The sequence below is a fragment of the Arachis ipaensis genome, chromosome B9 (genome assembly GCF_059453495.1).
Source record: "Arachis ipaensis isolate K30076 ecotype BB chromosome B9, ASM5945349v1, whole genome shotgun sequence".
Classification (NCBI taxonomy): domain Eukaryota; kingdom Viridiplantae; phylum Streptophyta; class Magnoliopsida; order Fabales; family Fabaceae; genus Arachis; species Arachis ipaensis.
In genome coordinates, this window is record NC_142444.1 from 66703294 (window position 1) to 66713235 (window position 9942).

The following is a 9942-nucleotide window of genomic DNA, read 5'->3' on the forward strand; positions in this document are numbered from 1 at the left end:
GGTTCAATAACAGAACATCATTCCCTTCTTCTCAAGGGAATATGGAGACCTCTAAGTAGAGCCTCTCTAGCTTAGCCACTCTAGTCTCCAGCCTCACTAATACCACTTATAGTTTCATTAATGAAACAAGGTCTTCCATTAGAAATTTAGAGGTATAAGTTGGTCGACTGAGCAAAAGGATCCCTGAGATCCCTCTAGACACTGTTCCCAGTAATATTGAAGTTAATCCTAGAGAAGAGTGCAAGGCCATAACCATGGGGGATGAGGTCGAATTGGAAGAGAATGGGAAGGTGTTGAACGCCAGTGAAGAAGCCTTCACTGGGCGTTCGACGCCCACAATGGCAGCAAACCTGGCGTTAAACGCTAGTAAGGAAGTTCTCACTGGGCATTTAACGCCCATCCTGGCAGAAAAGATGGCGTTGAACGCCAGCCAGGGAGCACTGGTTGGGCGTTCAATACCCAAACAAGAAGACTTTCTGGCATTGAATGCCAGTGAGGAACCCCTCACTAGGCGTTCAACGCCCAACCAGGCAGCCATTCTGGAGCTGAACGCCAGTGAGGAACCCCTCACTGGGCATTCAACGCTCACTCACCCAGGGAAGCTGGCATTGAACGCTATTAAGGACATCCCTGCTGGGCATTCAACGCCCATAATGCTAGAGGAACTGGAGTTTAACGCCAGTCAGGGTGGACAGCAAGGGCGTTCAACGCCCAATAAGCTCACAGAGCTAGCGTTGAATGCCAGCCAAAGCACACCCTCTGAGTACCTGAATCCCACTCAAGAACCCTCTAGCCCAGAACCAAAAGAAACCTGATGAATGCATATTTGATGATGATTTTTTATTAGAATTGGATGGATTTTCATCATATAAACTTGCACTTATTCCCTTGAATAGCACGCTTTTGAACTTTCCATCCAAATTGCGCTTGATTATGAAAATGTGCTCTTTTGTGCTTAATTTAATCTATTTTATTCCGTTTGCCTTCCATTCGATGCCTTGATGTTATTTGTGAGTGATTTCAGGTGTATAAGGTAGGAATGGGTTCGAGAAAATGGAAGAAGAGCATGAAAAGTGTAGGAAACATGAAGAATCAAAGGAGATGAGCTCAGAGACGTGTGCGTGCGCACGTCTGCCTGTGCGTACATGATGAGCGAATAATTTACACCATTTTTGGCATTGTTTTTACATAGTTATTAGTATGTTTTATTTACCTTTTATTATAATTTTTATTAGTTTTTATGAAAAAATCACATTTCTGGACTTTACTATGAGTTTGTGTGTTTTTCTGTAATTTCAGGTATTTTCTGGCTGAAATTGAGGGACCTGAGCAAAAATCTGATTCAAAGGCTGAAAAAGGAATGCAGATGCTGTTGGATTCTGACCCTCCTGCCCTCGAAGTGGATTTTCTAGAGCTACAAAAGCCCAATTGGCACGGTCTCAATTGCGTTGGAAAGTAGACATCTTGGGCTCTCCAGAAATGTATAATAGTTCATACTTTGCCCGAGATTTGATGGCCCAAAATGGCGTTCAAACGCCTACTATTGACCCTTTTCTGGAGTAAAACGCCCAAACTGGCACCAGAACTGGAGTTAAATGCCCAAACTGGCACCCAAGCTGGCGTTTAACTCCAAGAATGGCCTATGCACGTGTAAAACTCAATGCTCAGCCCAAGCACACACCAAGTGGGCCCCGGAAATGGATTTCTACACAATCTGCACTTAGTTACTTATTTTCTGTAATCCCTAGTAACTAGTTTAGTATAAATAGCACTTTTTACTATTGTATTCACATCTTTACATACTTAGAGACTTTTATCATCTCTGGACGTTTAGTCCTTAGACATTGGAGGCTGGCCTCACGGCCTTGCCTAGACCTTTCACCCTTATGTATTTTCTACGGTGGAGTTTCTACACCTCATAGATTAAGGTGTGGAGCTCTGCTGTTCTTCATGAATTAATGCAAGTACTATTGTTTTTCTTTCAATTCATGCCTACTTCTTCTCCAAGATATACTCTCGTACTTAATTCAGTTAAGTCATAATGAAGGGGTGACCCGTGGCAATCATCCACTATCTTTGTTACTCGCTTAGCCAAGATCCGCGTACCTGACAACCACAAGCGGTCTACATGATGTTCAACGTACTCATTGGACGATAGCCGGAGTATATTCTCTTGGGTCTCTAATACACGGACCGAGTCTGTGAGATTAGGATCTTTGTGGTATAGGCTAGAACCAATTGGCAGCATTCCTGAGATCCAGAAAGTCTAAACCTTGTCTGTGGTATTCCGTGTAGGATCTGGGAAGGGATGACTATGACAAGCTTTAAACTTGCGAATGTTGGGCGCAATGACAGTGTGCAAAAGGATAAGGGTCCTATTCCAACGCAAGTGAGAACTGACAGATGATTAGCCGTGCGGTAGCTGTACCTGGTATTTTTCATCCAAGACGAGAAATCCGACAGTTGATTAGCCGTGCAGAGATCGTACCTGGTATTTTTCATCTGAGAGGATCATACAGCTTGCCATGGAAGGGAGCACGCATGATTGGAAGAAGACAGTAGGAAAGCAGAGGTTCAGAAGCAACAAAGCATCTCCAAACGCTTATCTGAAATTCCCACCAATGAATTACATAAGTATCTTTATTTTATTTTATGTTTTGTTTATCTTTTAATTATCAAAACCTCATAACCATTTGAATCCGCCTGACTAAGATTTACAGGATGACCATTGCTTGCTTCAAGCCGACAATCTCCGCGGGATCGACCCTTACTCACGTAAGGTATTACTTGGACGACCCAGTACACTTGCTGGTTAGTTGTGCGGAGTTGTGAAAAGTGTGATCACAATTTCGTGCACCAAGTTTTTGGTGCCGTTGCCGGGGATTTTTCAAGTTTGGACAATTGACGGTTCATCTTGTTGCTTAGATTAGGTAATTTTATTTTATGTTTAAGCTTTTTATTTTTATTTTCGAAAAAAAATACAAAAAAAAATTTTAGTTTTCGAAAAATTCATCAGAATTTTTAAGAATGAATTCTAGAGCTTCTTGAGATATGTTGAAGCTTGGCTGACTGTTAAGCCATGTCTAATCTTTTGGACCAAGGTTTCCACTTTCCATTGTAGAAAGGACATGTCTGTAATTGGTATGCTAAAGCTTGGCTGGTCATTTGGCCATGTCTAATTCTTTTGGACCGAAGCTTTAGACTAACATTGCATGAATCCTGGAATTCTTATTAAAAATATTGAATTTCTTTATTTTCCTTTTCCAAAATAAATTTTCGAAAAAAAATATACAAAAAATTTAATAAAATCATAAAACAAAAAAAATTTTGTGTTTCTTGTTTGAGTCTTGTGTCAAATTTTAAGTTTGGTGTCAAATGCATGTTTTAACTTTCCATAAATTTTCGAAAATATATGCATTGTGTTCTTCTTTGATCTTCAAGTTGTTCTTGATGATTTTCTTTGTTTAATCTTGTGATTTTCTTGTTTTGAGTCTTTTCTTGTTTTTCATATGCATTTTCGAATTATTAGTATCTAAAGTTTAAAATTTTTTAAGTTTGGTGTCTTGCATGTGTTTCTTTTCTTAAAAATTTTTCAAAAATATGTTCTTGATGTTCATCATGATCTTCAAAGTGTTCTTGGTGTTCATCTTGATATTCAAAGTGTTCTTGCATGCATTTATTGTTTTGATCTTAAATTTTTATGTTTTGTTTCATTTTTGTTGTTTAATGAAGAAAGAGAAAAACAACAAAATAATATTTCTTCATTAATTCAAAAAATCAAAAATAATATCTTTCCCTTATTTTACTCATAAATTTTGAAATTTTAGGTTGACTTAGTCAAAAAATTTTAAAATTTGGTAATTTCTTGTTAGTCAAGTTAAAATTTAAATTTAAAAATTTTATCTTTTCAAATCTTTTTCAAAAATCAAATCTTTTTCATTTTTTCTTCTTAATATTTTCGAATTTCTAAAATTAATTTTCAAAATCTTTCTCTTAATTTTATTTCATAATTTTCGAAATTATTTCTAACATTTAATATTTTGACTCAAAAATTTCAAGTTTGTTACTTTCTTGTTAAGAAAGGTTCAACCTTTAAATTCTAGAATCATATCTTTTAGTTTTTTTTAGTCAAGTCATCAACTTTAATTTTCAAAATCAAATCTTTTTAAATTTCTTTTTCAAATCTTTTACAAAATAAATTTCAATCATATCTTTTTCAAAACTTAATTTCATAATCTTTTTCTAACTTCTTATCTTTTCAAAATTTGTTTTCAAATCTTTTTCAATTAACTACTTGACTTTTCGTTTGATTTTAAAAAGTTTTCTATTTCTTATCTTTTTCAAAACCACCTAACTACCTTTCTCTCTCTAATTTTCGAAAATCGCTAACCACTTTTTCAAAATTCTTTTTAATTAACTAATTGTTTTAAATTCTAATTTTTCTTTATTTTTTTCTTAAATTTCGAATTCTAACTAATAATTAAAATAAAAACAAAAATATTTTTCTTTTATTTTAATTAATATTTGAATACTCTCTCTCTCATCTCTTTCTATTTATTTTATTTATTTACTAACACTTCTCTTCTACTCATAATTCAAACCCTCTCACTCTCTCTGTGTTCGAATTCCTCTTATTTCCTCTCTACCTCATTCTTCTATTCTTCCATTCTTCTACTTACATACAGGAATCTCTATACTATGACATAGAGGATTCCTCTTCTTTTATGTTCTCTTCTTTTTCATATGAGCAGGAACAAGGATAAGGACATTTTTGTTGAAGCTGATCCTGAACCTGAAAGGACTCTGAAGAAGAAGATAAGAGAAGCTAAAGCACAACACTCGGGAGAGGAGCTAACAAAAATATTTGAAAAAGAAGAAGACATAGCAGCCGAAAATAACAACAATGGTGGAGATGCAAGGATGGTGCTTGGTGACTTTACTGCACCAACTTCTGACTTCTATGGAAGAAGCATCTCAATTCCTGCAATTGGAGCAAACAACTTTGAGCTTAAGCCTCAATTAGTTTCTCTAATGCAACAAAATTGCAAGGTTCATGGACTTCCATTGGAAGATCCTCATCAGTTCTTAGCTGAATTCTTGCAAATCTGTGACACTGTTAAGACCAATGGGGTTAATCCCGAGGTCTACAGACTTATGCTTTTCCCCGTTGCTGTAAGAGACAAAGCTAGGATATGGTTGGACTCACAACCTAAAGAAAGTCTGAACTCTTGGGAAAAGTTGGTCAATGCTTTCTTGGCCAAATTCTTTCCACCTCAAAAGTTGAGCAAGCTTAAAGTGGAAGTCCAAACCTTCAGACAGAAGGAAGGTGAATCTCTCTATGAAGCTTGGGAAAGATATAAGCAATTGATCAAAAGGTGTCCTTCTGACATGCTTTCAGAATGGAGCATCTTATGTATATTCTATGATGGTCTGTCCGAATTGTCCAAGATGTCATTGGATCACTCTGTTGGTGGATCTCTTCATCTGAAGAAAATGCCTACAGAAGCCCAGGAACTCATTGAGATGGTTGCAAATAACCAGTTCATGTATACTTCTGAAAGAAATCCTGTGAATAATGGGATGACTCAGAAGAAAGGAGTTCTTGAGATTGATACATTGAATTCCATATTGGCTTAGAATAAAATATTGACTCAGCAAGTCAATATGATTTCTCAGAATCTGACTGAGATGCAAGTTGCATCCGGCAGTACTAAAGAAGCCTCCTCTGAAGGAGAAGCTTATGCCATGAGAATCCTACAATGGAAGAGGTGAATTACATGGGAGAATCCTATGGAAACACCTATAATCCTTCATAGAGGAATCATCCTAATTTCTCATGGAAGGATCAACAAAAGCCTCAACAAGGCTTCAATAATAATAATGGTGGGAGAAATAGGTTTGGCAATAGCAAGCCTTTTTCATAATCTTCTGAGCAACAGACAGAGAATTCTAAGCAGAGCCTCTCTGACTTAGCAACCATAGTCTCTGATCTATCTAAGACCACTCTCAGTTTCTTGACTGAAGCAAGGTCCTCCATCAGAAATTTGGAGGCACAAGTGGGTCAGCTGAGTAAAAGAGTTACTGAAATCCCTCATAGTACTCTTCCAAGCAATACAGAAGAGAATCCAAAAAGAGAGTGCAAGGCCATCAATATACCCAAAATGGCCGAACCTATAGAGGAGGAAGAGGCAGTGATTTCCAGTGAGGAAGACCTTAATGGACGTCCACTATCCATTAAGGAGTTCCCTAATGAGGAACCAAAGGAATCTAAGGCTCATACAGAGACCATAGAGATTCCACTGAACTTACTATTGCCATTCATGAGCTCTGATGAGTATTCTTCCTCTGAAGAGGATGAAGATATTGTTGAAGAGCAAGCTGCTCAGTATCTAGGAGCAATCATAAAACTGAATGCCAAGTTATTTGGTAATGAGACTTGGGAGGATGAACCTCCATTGCTCATAAATGAACTGAATGCCTTGGTGCAACAGAAGTTACCTCAGAAGAAACCGGATCCTGGAAAGTTCTTAATACCTTGTACCATAGGCACTATGACATTTGAGAAGGCTCTGTGTGACTTGGGGTCAGTAATAAACCTCATGCCACTCTCTGTAATAGAGAAACTAGGGATCTTTGAGGTACAAGCTGCAAGAATCTCATTAGAGATGGCAGACAAATTAATGAAACAGGCTTATGGACTTGTAGAGGATGTCTTAGTGAAGGTTGAAGGCTTGTACATCCCTGCTGACTTCATAATCCTAGACACTGGGAAGGATGAAGATGAATCCATTATCCTTGGAAGACCCTTCTTAGCCACAGCAAAAGCTGTGATTGATGTAGATAGAGGAGAGTTAGTCCTTCAATTGAATGAGGACTACCTTGTGTTTAAAGCTCAATGATCTTCCTCTGTAACCATGGAGAGAAAGCATGAAAAGCTTCTCTCAATACAGAGTCAAATAGATCCCCCACACTCAACTTCTATGTTTGGTGTTGGGAGGCCACCATTAAAGCTCTGAGTCTCTGTGAAGATCTCTAAGAGCTCCCTGTCAAGCTATTAACATTAAAAAAGTGCTTATTGAGAGGCAACCCAATGTTATTTAATTATATTTATTTATATTCCATTGTCATTTGATGTTTTCTTTAGGTTGATGATCATGTGCAGTCAGAAAAACAGCTGCAGAATTAAAGCAAAATAAAAAACAGCATCAAAAATAGCACACCCTGGAGGACAGGCTTACTGGCGTTTAAACACCAGTAAGGATAGCAGAATGGGCATTTAATGCCCAGTCTGGAAGCATTCTGGGCGTTAAACGCCAGAAATGGCAGGCAGACTGGCGTTTAATGCCAGAAAAGAGTGTCTGGTATCTGGCTGGCGTTAAACGCCAGGAATGGCAAACAGACTGGCGTTTAATGCCAGAAAAGGGTGTCTGGTGGGTGTTAAACGCCAGAAATGGGCATCAGCCTGGTGTTTATCGCCAGAAAAGGTAGCAGAGTTGGCGTTAAATGCCAGAAATGGCACACAGAGGGTGTTTAAATGCCAGAATGGTGCAGGGAACAGAATTTCTTAACACTTCAGGATCTGTGGACCCCACAGGATCCCCACCTACCCCAACTCACTCTCTCTCCTCTTCACACCTCTCCATAACACTCTTCCCCAAATACCCTTGACCAATCACATCAATACCTCTTCCCCAAACACCATTCACCTATCAAATCCTACCCTTTTCCCTACAATCCCTTCACCACTCACATCCATCCATCATAAAACCCCATCTACCTCACCATTCAAATTTAAAACATTTCCCTCCCAAAACCCAACCCCTCATACACGAATTCCCCCTCTCTTTTACCCTATAAATACCCCTCCTTACCACCTTCAATTTCACACATCATACACACTTAAACCCTCTTGGCCAAAACCAACCTTCCCCTCTATCTCCTCCATTTCTTCTTCTTCTACTCCTTTCTTTCTTCTTTTACTCAAGGACAAGCAAACCTTTTAAGTTTGGTGTGGGAAAAGCTCTGCTTTTTTTTGTTATTTTTCCATAACCATTAATGGCACCTAAGACCGGAGAAACTTCTAGAAAGAGGAAAGGGAAGGCAATTGCTTCCACCTCCGAGTCATGGGAGATGGAGAGATTCATCTCAAAAGTCCATCAAGACCACTTCTATGAAGTTGTGGCAAAGAAAAAGGTGATCCCCGAGGTCCCCTTTATGCTCAAAAAGAGGGAATATCTGGAGATCCGACGTGACATTCGAAGAAGAGAGGTGGACGAAATTGTGATTCACACTTTTCACAACTCCACACAACTAACCAGTAAGTGCACTGGGTCGTCCAAGTAATACCTTACGTGAGTAAGGGTTGATCCCATGAAGATTGTCAGCTTAAAGCAAGCTATGGTCATCCTTGTAAATCTTAGTCAGGCGGATTCAAATGGTTATCAGGTTTTGATAATTAAAATATAAATAAAACATAAAATAAAATAAAGTTACTTATGTAATTTATTGGTGGGAATTTCAGATAAGCGTCTGGAGATTCTTTGTTGCTTCTGAAATTCTGCTTTCCTATTGCCTTCTTCCAACCATGCGTGCTCGCTTCCATGGCAAGTTGTATGATCCTCTCGGATAAAAAATACCAGGTACGATCTCTGCACGGCTAATCAACTGTCGGATTTCTCGTCTCGGATGAAAAATACCATGTACAGCTACCGCACAGCTAATCATCTGTCGGTTCCCACTAGTGTTGGAATAGGACCATTGTCCTTTTGCACACTATCACTGCACCCAACATTCGCAGGTTTGAAGCTCGTCACAGTCATCCCTTCCCAGATCCTACTCAGAATACCACAGACAAGGTTTAGACTTTTCGGATCCCAGGAATGCTGCCAATTGGTTCTAGCCTCTACCACGAAGATACTAATGTCACGGACTCGGTCCGTGTATTAGATACCCAAGAGATACGCACTCAAGCTATCGCCCAATGACTACGTTGAGCTCAAATATAACAGGAGTGGTTGTCAGGTACACATTCATAGAGTTGAGAATAATGATGAGTGTCACGGATCATATATCATTCTCCAGATTGAAGTACGAGTAAGTATCTTAGAATAGAACCAAGCGTGATTGAATAGAAAACAGTAGTAATTGCATTAATTCATGAAGAACAGCAGAGCTCCACACCTTAATCTATAGGGTGTAGAAACTCCATCGTAGAAAATACATAAGTGAAAAAGGTCTAGGCATGGCCGAATGGCCAGCCTCTCAATGTAACATAAGATTATCAAAAGATCAAAAGTGATCAAAAGATATAATATAAGTCTCTAAAAGTAGTTTTTATACTAAACTAGTAACTAGGGTTTACAGAAAATGAGTAACTAAGTGCAGATAGTGCAGAAATCTACTTCCGAGGCCCACTTGGTGTGTGATTGGGCTGAGCATTGAAGATTTCACGTGCATAGGCTGTTCTTAGAGTTAAACGCCAGCTTGGGTGCCAGTTTGGGCGTTTAACTCCAATTCTGGTGCCAGTTCTGGTGTTTTACGCCAGAAAGTTTTAGGCTGGCTTTGAACGCCAGTTTGGGCCATCAAATCTCGGGCAAAGTATGGACATAATATATTGCTAGAAATCCCAAGATGTCTACTTTCCAACTCAATTGAGAGCGCACCAACTGGGCTTCTTTAGCTTCAAAAAGTCCACTTCGAGTGCAGGAGGGTCATAATCCAACAGCATCTGCAGTCTTTTTTCAGCCTCTGAATCAGATTTTTGCTCAGGTCCCTCAATTTCAGCCAGAAAATACCTTAAATCATAGAAAAGCACACAAATTCATAGTAAAGTCCTGAAATATGATTTTTTAATAAAAACTAATAAAAATATAATAAAAAATAGCTAAATCATATTTAAAACTATGTAAAAATAATGCCAAAATGGGTATAAATTATCCGCTC